The sequence below is a fragment of the Syngnathus scovelli genome, unplaced genomic scaffold (assembly GCF_024217435.2).
Source record: "Syngnathus scovelli strain Florida unplaced genomic scaffold, RoL_Ssco_1.2 HiC_scaffold_34, whole genome shotgun sequence".
Lineage (NCBI taxonomy): Eukaryota > Metazoa > Chordata > Actinopteri > Syngnathiformes > Syngnathidae > Syngnathus > Syngnathus scovelli.
This window is the reverse complement of record NW_026061433.1, coordinates 76,852-90,985: the sequence shown is the minus strand read 5'-3', so window position 1 is coordinate 90,985 and position 14,134 is coordinate 76,852.

The following is a 14,134-nucleotide window of genomic DNA, read 5'->3' as shown; positions in this document are numbered from 1 at the left end:
AGGATCACCAGGTTGTAATGGATGCAGAGAGTGCACAAGTAATACATAATATGAAAATCAATGAAAAAAAAAAATGGATGTCGGAGGTGCCCTCGATTGTCCTGGCAGTGTCCTCAAGGGGGCCAAGCCGCAGCTCCCCCATCCCGAACTGGTCCCCGAGAATCCAGCCAGCCGCCATCAGCTTTTGAGCCACCTAACCCCCTCCCCAGCCGGGGAGGAGGTGGGCAGAGAGAACAGAACAAACTCCGGCCAAATCGGCCATCACAAGTTAGTTAAAGGCCATCTCATAGAAATGTGTCTTTAAACGCGTCTTAAATGTTTCTACTGAGGTAGTAGTTCTAATATCCATTGGTAGGGCATTCCAAAGCTCTGGAGCCCGAATAGAGAATGCTCTAGACCCTGCAGACATTTTCTTGGCCCTCGGTATAACTAAAAGACTAGCGTTTTGCGAACGAAGGTTACGAGACGGAACATAAGGAACGACTAGGTCGACGAGATATGAAGGCGCTAAGCCTTGCAGTGCTTTATAGGTTAGTAGAAGAACCTTGAAGTCACATCTTAAATGGACCGGGAGCCAATGTAATTCGGCTAATATTGGGGTAATGTGATCAAATTTTCTTGACCGTGAGAGCAGCCTCGCAGCGGCATTTTGCACTAACTGTAGACTTTTAATACTGGATTTAGGAAGACCAGAGAATAATACATTACAGTAGTCCAGGCGCGACGTGACGAACGCATGTATAATAGTTTCCGCATCCCCGGTCAAGAGGATAGGACGGATTTTAGCAATATTACGAAGACAATGTAGGGGATAAGAGAATAACAAGGAACACCTTAATAATAAACAAAATAAACCCAACCCACAATCAAAACCAAATAAACTAGGACCATGACATATGTGGACCCACACAGTACTCCAAATATTTCCTCATTAAAATTTTAGCCTTTTTGTGTAGAGCACCATTGAATTCTAATCATTGACCTAATTTTATCCTTAATTTAATCCCAATCACGAATGCCCACTACTTAATACTTTACTTGGTGTTCTTTTAATAAAAAATGCCCCCTTGCAATGTCATTTTTATTTGTTGTTTATTTACTCTAAGTGATTCAAATCTTTGACTTATCCTTACATGTGTCCTTGTATAGTCTTATGTCATAACCAATCAATAATTCCTCCTAAATTTAAAATCTGCAATCATAATTTGTATGTTCTCTCTTACTCTCACATTTTTATGAGGGCTGGGCACTCTCCTCGTTGGACGAGTTTCTGCCCACAACCCTCAGATTATTCTATAATTTCTAATTTTTACATTTAACAATGCAAATCTGATAAACCATTGTCTAGCACACCGTTTCCGTGCACCAATTTAACGCAATTCCATCCTTTATAACGAACTGATACACAAAGACAAACATACACATAAACAAACACAGGGGCCCACAACATAGACATGACAATCTTCCCAGCTGATTCAAGGGTGGGGGTGGGGTGGGCAACTGAAGTGCGGAGAGCCTCGGCACCACCACGTCGCACAATGTAACCCCCCACCTCTGTCCAAAATATGCATTTGTGCCCACCTGACCGTTGGGCCCAAACTTTAGAGCCGCAGCCTTTTGAAAACAAAAATGGTTCCAGTTTAACCCCACCACACAATGGGATGCAACCTTCATGCTAATTAAATATACATTCTTTATCAAATTCTTGTTAAGCCATTTTTCCGACTCCAACTCTCATGCAAAATCAAAATAAAATCATCAATTTTATACAAATCAACTTATTGTTCTTCATGAACCACAAATCATCACTTCCATCCCATGAACAGCACCACAACTAATCACTCACTTCTTCAGCTGCGCCACTGTCCCATCTGACAGCCAAGCCTGCTTTCCACACAATATCATCATAGACACACTTCAACAATTATGTAGCGACCTGGTTAACCCAGTTACCCTTCGCCCTAGACAAAAATATAAGTCTCTAAGGTCGAACTATTGAGGTCGCCAGTCATCCGTCCTGCTATATCAGAGATGCCTTCACCCTTTTTTTTTTTTTCACGAGTCCCCGACTCGTATTGGTGGCCTGGCCGATCCAATCGACCCCGACCTTAGGCAACAGTATAAGTTCTGTTAGGTTACGGATTTTAGTTATTGATCTGACTCCAAATTGCGATCAACACTTAACACATAAATTGCTATGTCCTAATCCACACACTGGCGCTCCTAAGAATTTTGCGAGTTCGTTCTGTCAAAGAGAAGACCAGTAGATCAATCAGACCAAATTTACCAATTGTTTATTCCTGACAAAGCGCACTAATACAGGCCTGGGTCCCGGGTCCCTCACACTAAAACTCGTGCGTTTTTGTGACCACCAAAAGACGACACATTCTTCCGGGTTGCCCAGTTTTGAAGAAACACAATATGAATATTAAAGCATGCAAAATATTGTGAGATGATTGGTCGATGGCCATCTAGGTGTCGCTGGTCTGGCGGTTGGGTTTTCCCCGCGAAGCCCGACCACATAGACGTGCTGTTCTTCTCGTTTCTCACCGACCTTGAGGTGTTCTTGTCCGGTACTCCCTGTCTGGGCCTATTCCACAACACTTCGAAGAAAACAAGTTCATGCAGTTTGCCTCCACATTCTTCGCCACCCACCAATCCACACAAGCACTCCAATACTAGATATTATATTAATATGATTATAAGTTTAACACAACCTTAAAAATATGTTTGCAACCTGCCGAAAGCACATTTCCTTTTAGTTCCTAAGTGTCTACAATTGAGGCCACTCAGGTGCCCATATGCTAGTCACTGGCATCCCACAAGTTCCAGCGGTGTGAGAGCCCTTTGCTGATCAGACAAAGTCCTGACCACCTTTCTCTTAATTCACCACGACTCGGACATCCCAGATGTGCCTTGCCTTAGACAGCCCTATAATGTTCTAAGGTCACACTATTGGAATCGCTCGGCATCCGTCCTGCTATATCAGCGGCGCCTTCACCTGTTTTTGTATTTTTAATTTTTTCCACAAATCACTTTTACCAAGTTCCACACAAACACACACTTCTATACAACCACCATTCCTGAACACAGAGCTGAAATTATTAATTTTTGTATTCCACTTTCACTCCACAATATTGCTGGACTGGGAGAGAGAAAAAGAGGTTCCCCCTTACCTTTTGTGCCGATCGGACTGCAATATTGTTGAGCAAGAGCGGAGAAGGAAGAATCCTTTGTGGACCATGCACTTACCCTTCTGAAGAAATCACGTCGGATGGTCACCATTTGTTGGATTTTGTCCACAATTTAGGGAGTGCGTTATCTGCGCCTCACGGCAAAAGCCATTGCCAATCACCTGTTATCCGATTTACTCACAGTGTGCTCGTTTGATTTCTTCAGATTTAGGAAAATGCCAAGGCACTGAAGCACAAATTAGACTTACACAGGTTGGTTGAGTTCAATCACAATTCTTGTTCAGACAGCTCTGTTTTCAGGAAAGTACAATACAGCGCTGGGCCCTTCAAGAGCGGAAAGTCTCCATTCAGAAAAGGCAACGTTCAAGGTTCTTTGGTTAGCTTATATCAGTTGCACATGCCAGTGTGGGCCGAGTTGACGAGTCTTTGGGGTGGGGCAAGTTTGCCATGGGAGTGGGTGCTGGTTATGAGCGATTCGGTGTGTGTGGGGGCTGTTGACTTCCATCCCGTCTTTCGGCCTTGGCGATCATATTTGGCCGAGTCCTTGGCTGGCTCCCTCTGGCACCTGCTGGTTTTATCTCCACGTGACCTTCCTGTGAACATTCTTCTCCAATCTTGGACATACACTGTCGTACCTCATTCTTTCAATTTTGTCATTTTGTACGAAATTATGTTAGCTTTTGGCTGTGACATCATTAATCTATTGCTGTTCTTTTGATACTTCATGTCTTTGCTTATTCTTAGTTTAACCATGCTTCCAACCGTATCTTTTCTTTGTTAGGCAAAATATTTCCCTCTGTGCAGAGCGTTCAGTAGTAATCAAAAACTGGCGTCTAGCATTAGTCAAAACATAAGATACAATCAAGTACTGAACGGTCAAGACGACTCTGGCCGTGTCCATAATTAAGAGAAAAAACATCAGGCATGCATTACACAGTTCCTTAAGGGTCATTAAGCTATTTAGGCAATATATCAAAAGTCATTTGTTATTTCAAAGTGCTCAGAAATGTATATCACATCATAAAGTTATAAAAACCTTTCTCATTACCATTTATCAAAAATGTCTAGTTATGTCTTATTTATTGATTTGGTGTGTAGGTATAATTATAAGCTTAAAGTGTTTCTTTTATTGATTTAATATGTGAATATACTTTTCTGCTTATGTACTTTATTCAATGAGGTTTGAGCATATCTGTTTTTGTAGCTAGGTAGGACTTTTTGTATTTCAACCCCATTCCTTCAGTACAATCTGCGTCCACATTTTGACACCAAAAACGGAGCTAAGTACGCTAAAGCTAGCCTTCAAGAAAAGCAACAAATTGCCCAAGAATTAAAAGGCAAACTGCGGCCGCAGCAGAGTTTGTTCACGAAATAACACAGACAAAAACGAGGCCATGGTGAAAGCTAGCTTCATTGTGGCCAAAGAAATCGCCCACGCTTTCAAGTCTTTTTCAGAGGGAGCGTTTTTGAAGCAGTGCATGCTGAAGGTCTGTGAGCAGGTGTGTCCCGACCAGTTACAGACTATTAAAAATGTCAGTTCATCAAGAAACACCATCGCCGACTGAGTGAAGGAACGAACAGAAAATCTTACAACACAGCTGGACTGTAAGGGATCGGACAGTACAGCCAAGTGCGTAGCGACAGACTTTATTGTGGAAGGGATGATGGGGGTGGCTGGCGCTGGGGTGGCTGGCGCTGGAGCGGCGATCTGGCTGGGGTGGACAAGCAGTTCTGTGGATTCGAATTTGTAAGTCAGATTCTCAGGGACAGATGAGCGAAGCATCACGGGACAGACTGACACTCGGGTCTGCGCTGGCGGCGCTGATATAGCGCTGTCCATGAACCCGTGGCAGGTGACGGCGATTCCACTGACAGGGGGGCGTGGTCCTGTCGCAGGTGGCACCAGCACGTGACAGAACCCCCCCACAAGGCACGGCTCCCGACGTCCCTAGGAACCAAAAACAACAAAAAAAGGAAGGCAATACCCCGGGCGACCAGGTGGGGGGGTCAGCACACCGCTGAAACGTCCGACACCTCGCCAGACGCAGGATCGACGGACGCGGGAGCAGAAGACCCCAGTACCGGCGGACAAGACCTCCCCGGACCCTCACCCCTGGTCCCCTCGTCCCTCCTCGGGCGCCCGCGCCGAGGACCCGGTTGGTCCGGATGACAGCGATGGAACTCCGTAATGAGAGAACGGTCGAGTATCCAGCGGCTCGGAACCCAGGAGCGGTGCGCGTCGTCATAACCCTCCCAATCCACGAGGTATTGGAGGCCATGACCGTGCCGCCGCGATCGGAGTAGGGAGCGGACAGCGTAAGCCGGACCCCCATCGACGAGCTGGGGCGGCGGCGGCGGAACGGGCGCCGGCGCCAACGCGCTCTCATGGATGGGCCGCACACGGGACACGTGGAACGTGGGGTGAACCTTCATGGAATCTGGAAGGAGAAGACGGACTGCGGTCGGGCCAATCACCTTCTGAATAGGGAACGGTCCAACAAAGCGGGGCGCCAGTTTGCGGGATCCCGCTCGCAGTGGCAAATCCCACGTCGAGAGCCACACACGCTGCCCCACTCTGTACTCCGGAGCCGGCGTCCGGTGCTTATTCGCCTGGGGGGGCGTAGCCTGAAACAGAGCGGAGAAGAGTGACCCGGCCCCTCGCCCAAGCACAATGACAACGGCGGACACAATCCTGGGCCGACGGGCACGCCGCACCACGCTCCTGGTGGGCGAACAAGGGTGGCTGGTACCCGAAGACGCAGTGGAAAGGCGAACGTCCCGTGGCCGAGCTGGGGAGGAAATTGTGAGCATACTCCACCCAGAGAAGCTGTTGGACCCACCCGCGCTGGTCCCCGGCGGCCATGCATCGGCGAGACCTGCCCAGTTCCTGGTTCAGGCACTCCGCTTGACCATTGGACTGAGGGTGAAACCCCGAGGAGAGGCTGGCCGTGGCGCCGAGGAGTCGGCAGAACTCCGTCCAGAAGGTGGAAGCGAATTGAGGACCTCGGTCTGACACGATGTCTTGTGGGAGACCGTGGTGACGAAACACCTCCCGCACCATGATGGACGCAGTCTGCTTCGCAGATGGGAGCTTAGGCAGAGGGATGAAATGCGTCATCTTGCTGAAACGGTCCACCACCGTGAGGACCACCGTGTTTCCCTCTGAGGGGGGGAGGCCCGTGACAAAGTCGATTGACAGGTGAGACCAGGGACGGTGGGGAACCGGCAAGGGTTGAAGCAGCCCGGCCGGAGGACGAGTAGACGTCTTGTAGCGGTTACAAATTGAGCAGGCTCTGACGTAATCGCTGGTGTCCACTTGCCAGGTGGGCCAACAGAAACGCTGTGCCACCACGTACCTCGTGCGTGCAGCGCCGGGATGACAGGCGAGGCGTGAGTCGTGCGTCCATTCCAGCACGGACGACTGCAGGCCTTCAGGGACGAACAAGCGACCCTCCGGGCAGTTGCTGGGGCCGGGTTGATCTCGTGATGCGGCTTCCACTTGGTGTTCGATCTCCCATGTAAGAGCCGCCACCCGAACCGAGCTCGGGAGGATAGTGGGAGGCGGACCCTGTCCCTCCTCCCCGCCAGGAATCAAACGCGACAGGGCGTCCGCCTTCGTGTTACGGGAACCCGGTCTATAGGAAAGAGAGAACTCAAAGCGGTCAAAGAACAGAGCCCACCGTGCTTGTCTCGCGTCCAGTCTCTACTCCAAGTTGCGGTGGTCGGTCCAGACGATGAATGGAGTGGTGGTGCCCTCCAGCCAATGCCGCCACTCCTCCAAGGCCAACTTGACGGCGAGGAGCTCCCGATTACCGATGTCATAGTTTCGTTCCGAGGCTGACAGACGGTGAGAAAAGAAGGCGCACGGGTGGAGACGATCGTCTTGGCGGCTACGTTGCGACAACACCGCCCCGACACCCACTTCGAGGCGTCCACCTTGACCACGAACTGTCTGTCGGGATCGGGAACCCTGAGGATGGGAGCGGATGTGAACCTCCTCTTAAGCTCCTGAAATGCCTGTTCTGCCCGTTCCGTCCATTTGTACGGGGAGGCGGGGCTGGTAAGGGCGGTGGGGGCGCGGCCACCGTGCTGTATCCACGGATAAAACGGCGATAAAAGTTCGCGAATCCTAAGAACTGTTGCAGCCGCTTGCGTGTTTCGGGAACAGGCCATGACGTGACCGCTTGCACCTTCCCAGGGTCCATTTCGATGGATCCCTCACGCACCACGTAGCCGAGGAATTTGACAGAGGAGGCATGGAACTCGCACTTCTCTGCCTTCACGTAGAGCGAATTCTCAAGGAGACGGCGCAGCACCGCCCGAACATGCTTGATGTGCTCAGGGAGCGAGCGGGAGAAGATGAGGATGTCGTCCAAATAAACGAACACGAATTTGTCCAGCATGTCTCGTAACACGTCGTTTATCAGGGACTGGAAAACCGCTGGGGCGTTGGTGAGCCCAAACGGAACCACCAAGTACTCGTAGTGTCCGCTCGGGGTGTTGAAAGCCGTCTTCCACTCGTCTCCCTCCCGGATGCGGATCAGGTGGTAGGCGTTGCGAAGATCCAGCTTTGTGAAAATGGTGGCACCCTGAAGGCTCTCGAAGGCGGAAGACAGAAGAGGCAGAGGGTATCGGTTTTTTACAGTGATCTGGTTTATTCCCCGGTAGTCGATACACGGGCGTAGCGTGCCCTCCTTCTTCTTCACAAAGAAAAACCCCGCTCCCGCAGGTGAAGAGGACGGCCGTATGATACCGGCTGCCAGGGACTCCCGGATGTATTCTTCCATAGCCCGGCGCTCAGGAGCGGACAGGGAGTAGACGCGTCCCTTGGGAGGGAAGGTGCCGGGCAACAGATCGATAGCAAAATCGTAGGACCGGTGTGGAGGAAGGGAAGTGGCCCTGGCTTTACTAAAAGCCTCCTTGAGTTCGTGATAAAACGCTGGGACATTGGAGATGTCGGGACTGTACCTGGGCGGGGCTCTGCCGAGTGGGCTGGTGGCCGCCTTCAGGCACACCCGATGGCAGCGTTCGCTCCACTGCCGAACAACCCCCACCTCCCAGTCCAGCACCGGGTTGTGCTGCCGCAACCAAGGGTGCCCCAGTATGAGCTGCTGTCCTGGGAGGGAAAGAAGAAAAAACTTGATGGTCTCGTGGTGATTGACGGAGAGCAGTAACTTAACTGGTTCCGTCACGAAAGCCACCTCGCCGATCAGACGGCCATCAATGGCACGTGCGGGAATGGACGGGCTCAGAGGGAGGAAGCCGACACCCCACTGGCGTGCCAGGCTAATGTCCATGATGTTCCCCTCCGCGCCGGAATCCACCAAGGCCGCCACGTTCTGGTCGCCCGCCGCAAGTTGTTTAGAAGTTGGCCTGTAGCGTGAGCGTGCTGGGACTGGGAGAGCCGGTGCTGGTCGAGCTCACGTGGATCCCCCGACGCCGCGTGAGCTCCGGCCTTTTAATGGGCACCCCGCCACCCGATGACCCCCCTCCCCACAGTAAAAACACAAGCCCAGTGAGAGGCGTCGACGGTGCTCCTCCGAGGGGACCCGAGACCCTCCCAGATCCATGGGCTCGGCGGGTGGTGTGGTTGGCAGGTCCCCAGCAGACGGAGGAAGGTGACCACGCGGGTTCCGCGGGGACCTCCTCACCCGATTGCGCCGCCGCGTCCGGATCCGCCGGTCTACTCGGGCCGCCAAGTCCATCGCGCCCTTCAGGGTTCGCGGGCGATCGTAAGAAACCAGCTCGTCTTTCATGTACTCAGCGAGGCCGTTGAGGAATGTGCTAACGAGCGCCGGCGTGTACCATCCGCTGCTGCCGGCCAACGTCTGGAACTTAAGTGCGTACTCCGCGACCGATCGGCTACCTTGACGCAGCGTCGCCAGTTCCTCGGCGGCGTCTTCGGCGGCGGAGCCCAGGTCGAACAGGCAGAGCAATTCCTCCGCGAAGGCGTCGAATGAATCGCAAGCTGGGGCCATCCTCTCGTATTCGGCCAGACCCCACAGCCGCGCCTCGCCCGTGAGGTGGGTTAGGACGAACCCGACCTTGGCAGATTCCGACGCAAACGTGACGGGCTGGAGGCTGAACATTATACGGCAATTAGTCACGAATGCCCGCACGTGCTTGGGGTCTCCGTTAAACTTCTCGATGTTGCCAAGGCGGGGCTCCGGGACGTCCACGAGCCTCCTGGCCTCGGCAGATGGGCGCTGCGGGAGTGCCGTGACAGCCGGGGACGCAGCCACCGACAGTCTCTGGAGGGCTTGGGCCATTTCCTGCTGCTGTAGCTGTTGTTGTTGACCAACCTCGATCAGATTCCGGATGTCGGCGGACAGGCTGCTGATGGCGGTCTCGGCTCGCTCCAGTCGGCTCAATGCCGTCTCGTCGTTCGCTAGCTGCATAGCGTGGTCAGTCTGTACTGTAAGGGATCGGACAGTACAGCCAAGTGCGTAGCGACAGACTTAATTGTGGAAGGGATGATGGGGGTGGCTGGCGCTGGGGTGGCTGGCGCTGGAGCGGCGATCTGGCTGGGGTGGACAAGCAGTTCTGTGGATTCGAATTTGTAAGTCAGATTCTCAGGGACAGATGAGCAAAGCATCACGGGACAGACTGACACTCGGGTCTGCGCTGGCGGCGCTGATATAGCGCTGTCCATGAACCCGTGGCAGGTGACGGCGATTCCACTGACAGGGGGGCGTGGTCCTGTCGCAGGTGGCACCAGCATGTGACATGGCCAAGGAGACACGCAGCTGCAAAGCTTTTTCATTAGCTGTTGATGAAAGTACAGATAACACGGACACAGAGCAGTTATCAATTTTTATTAGAGGCATAAAGTCGGACCTCCCTATCACTGAGGAGCTGTTGGATGTGGCTGCAATGCATGGGACCACGACGGGACAGGACATTTTTGATGCGGTGGAGAAGTCCGTAAGTAAAAATGCATTGCACTGGGAAAACTTGGTAGGATTAACTACAGACGGTGCACCGGTAATGTGTGGAGGAAAAGTAGGCTTGGTTGGAGTAATGAAGGGGAAAATGCAAAACAATTCAAGATTCAAGATTCAAGATTCAAGAGTTTTTTATTCGCCATGTTTGAGCGTGCCAAACAAGGAATTTGACTTCGGTAAATCACAGCCTCTGTTCAACATTTAGGTGACTAACAACAACACTCAGGACATGTGAAGAACGAAAGATATTCTCAAACACCCCCTGATCTTAAACTCCCAAGAGGGCAAGGAAAAACTCAAAACTCCAGCTAGGGGAAATGAGAAACCTTGAGAAGAGACCACAGATGGGAGGGTCCCTCTTCTAGGATGACCAGGCTGCAATGGATGCAGAGAGGACACATAGTACAAACAGTGTAGACAAAAAAGGTGTGGCAAGCGGGATGTTATTGCACAGTAATGACTCTGAGACTCTAAGAGTGGTGTGAGTTCATCAGAGCGACAGCCTGGGGGAAGAAGCTGTCTCTGTGTCTGCTGGTTTTAGTGTACAGAGCTCTATAACGGCGTCCGGAGGGGAGTAGTTCAAACAGGCTGCAACCTGGGTGCGAAGGGTCTGTTGAGATGTTACTTGCACGTTTCCTGGTCCTGGACAGGTACAAGTCTTGGATAGATGGGAGGTTGATTCCAATTATCTTTTCTGCAGTCCTTATTGTCCGTTGCAGTCTGTGCTTGTCTTGTTTGGAGGCCGATCCAAACCAGACAGTGATGGAGGTGCAGAGGACAGACTGGATGATGGCAGTGTAGAAGGTCTTCAGCAGCTCCCGTGGCAGGTTGAACTTCTTGAGCTGTCTCAGGAAGTACAGCCTCTGCTGGGCCTTCTTCCGGACAGAGTCTATGTGGCCGGTCCATTTCATTAACTATCACACGCCTCTGATAACGTATCATTGCATTATCCATCAAGAAGCTTTGTGTGGGAAGATGCTGGGGATGGAGGACATTGTGACCACAGTCATGAAAACAGTGAACTTCATTCGGGCGCGTGGCCTGAATCACCGTCAGTTCCAGCAGTTTTTGCTGGAGATGGGCTCAGAACACAGGGATGTGCTGTACCATACAGAAGTGCGGTGGCTGAGCAGGAGCAAAGTCATCAAGCGATTTTTTGAGCTCAGGGAAGACATTGCTCTTTTTATGAGGAGTAAAGGAAAACTCATGTCTGAACTATCAGATCCAAAGTGGATGTGTGACTTTGCTGTGTTGTGTGACATAACCGACCATCTCGCCCAGCTGAATCAGAAGCTGCAGGGACACAAACAAGTCATTACGCAGATGTCCGACAAGGTCACGGCTTTCCAGCGTAAATTGGACTTATGGATGTGGCAAGTGAAACAGGACAATCTTGTCCACGTTCCTGTTTGTCAGAGTATGTCAGCCTCATTTCCCAAGACTTTTTCAAGTGCTCAGTTGGCTACCAAACTGAGCTGGTTAAAGACTGAGTTTGATCGGCGCTTCTCTGACTTCAGAGCACAACAGTCTGGCTTTGACATCTTTGCCAATCCGTTCACCACCGATGTCTGCACTGCACCCCAGCACCTTCAGATGGTGCTAATTGAGCTTCAAAGCAACAGTGGCCTGAGAGCAAAATTCCAGGATGCTGCAATCAAGGACTTTTACCATCTGCTGCCCCCTGGTTTGATGCCACAGCTTCGACTTCATGCTGCCTGTGTTCTGTCCATGTTTGGGAGCACCTATCTGTGCGAACAGTTTTTTTCCATAATGAATCTGAGCAAAAACAAGCACAGATCATGCCTCACGGATGACAACCTCCATGCTGTGCTACGCATTGCCTCAGCACAGGATCTCAAACCAGACATTGACACACTGGCAACGGGAAAACGGTGTCAGACGTCTGGTCAGAAAACACACAGGTAAGCATTTTTTTTAAAACGTAATTAAAATATAATAAAATGTAATTCAACCAAGAAAAAGAACAGTTAAACATTGTGCAATTTAACGATTGTGCTTGCATTTCTTTTTGTGTTTATCATTTTCAGAACATGATCAATCGATAGTAGAGAGATAATCCACTTGGTGTGTTCAAGGACAGGCAGCATCTCCTCATCAAAGACTAACCGGAAACTTGACCAATATAGTTGTGAACTGAGTCAACCTTTCTTTTGGCATTTTTAGTTGATTACATATTATTTATGTGTAGCTGCTGTTGTAATTATTTAATGTTAGCAGGTCTTATGTGTGTATGCAGACAAATTGTTGTCATCAAACCATCAGTTGGATGCTAGGCTGTGTGCAGCCTTTATTGTAAAATGCTACGTGTCATACAGTTTTATGTTATTTTTCTTCATTCACTTGGACAGTTTGATCCTTCATTAATGGATTTATGTGGGTTTTCATAAGCTGACAACATTTAAAAGGATTTATGTAAGAGCAACAAGCAAACATGTTTTCTATGCAACTGTAATTGTCACTTGAATAAGTTATAATAAATAATGAGTTATTTAACATTAAGGACTAGTTACATTTATTTTTCATTACATTCGATTACATTTAGTTACATTTATAAGTTACATCTGGCCCTTTGAGGACAGCCATTATGCTGATGTGGCCCTCGGTGAAAATGAGTTTGACACCCCTGGTTTAAAGCCTTCTACACAGCCAATGTGACGGACGAAGAATACGATGCCGTGACCGCCAGAAACAACTGCGATATCAGCCTGTATCTGCTACCTGAACCCGCTACCAAAAGCAGAAGGAAACTGTCATCTTCCGCCAAAGGCTGTGAACCTGAGCCGCTAGCCAACGGCAAGGTCCTGGGAATTGCGGATCATGACTCTCTGACAGTGAATGCTCAACGGAGAGCAATGGCGGGCATTTCAGACAGCCCCAATAGGCAAACAATACCGCAAGCTAACACAGTTATGGAACTGAAGGAATGCTATACGAAATATATAAAGCCATGTCACGTAGCCCTTACAAAGTTAAAAGAGCTGACCATAAATGACAGCCTACTTGTCGAGAATGGCGACTCTGGCAAAAGGGTGGAAAAGGCACGACCCAGATATACAACACACTAAGGACGACGGAAAGCCAATTACCAGGCTGGGAATAGGTTTTTGACCGGAGAGCTCATATGGGGGAAAGATAGAGGGCTTCTCTTGGTGGCCCGGCTTGGTGATTCCTTGGAAAACTAAAATTTCACCTCCAGGTGTACGGAGGGTTGAATGGTTAGGTGATGGAACCCTCTCAAAGATCCCAACGGAAGCTTTGATGCCTTTTCGGAATTTCATCCAATGTTTCTGCAAAAATTCATTTGCCAGCCTGCCCACTTACAAGGCCGCCATCTTCCAAGTCATAGAGCTGGCAAGTGAACGCTCTGAGAAGTCCTTTGAAGAAGGAGATGAAGAAAAAGAAATGAATCTGATGCTGGACTGGGCAGTGAAAGGATTTCTACTATCAGGGCTGCAGGGATTTGTGCCACCTGCCATTCACGAAGCTGGCCAATTGTCCAATTCGGATTCGACTGAGTCTGACTACCAGCCGTCTGTGAAAAGGAAACATGCTTTTAAGAGTCGGGCAAGCACCTGCAACTACAGCTTCACAAGAGACACTTTGATTGAGAGGCTTAGAGACAAAGGCACAAAAATCGAAGATTGTTGTTTGGCTTGCGGGTCGCCTGACGTGGTCGTGCAACACCCATTGCTTGAAGGCGGTCTTTGTTTCAAATGCGAAGAAAACTTTACAGAAATACTGTATCGCTACGATGAAGATGGCTATCAGTCGTACTGCACCGTTTGCTGTGGCGGAACAGAAGTCCTTCTTTGTGGTAACGCCAGCTGTTGCAAATGTTTCTGTAAGAAGTGTGTGGAGATCCTGGTGGGAACCTTTCGTGACCTGAAAGATATTGATCCATGGAGCTGCTACATTTGCCGCCCAACGCAGTGCGAGGGAAAGCTCAAACTCAGGCCAGACAGGAGTGTTAAGGTC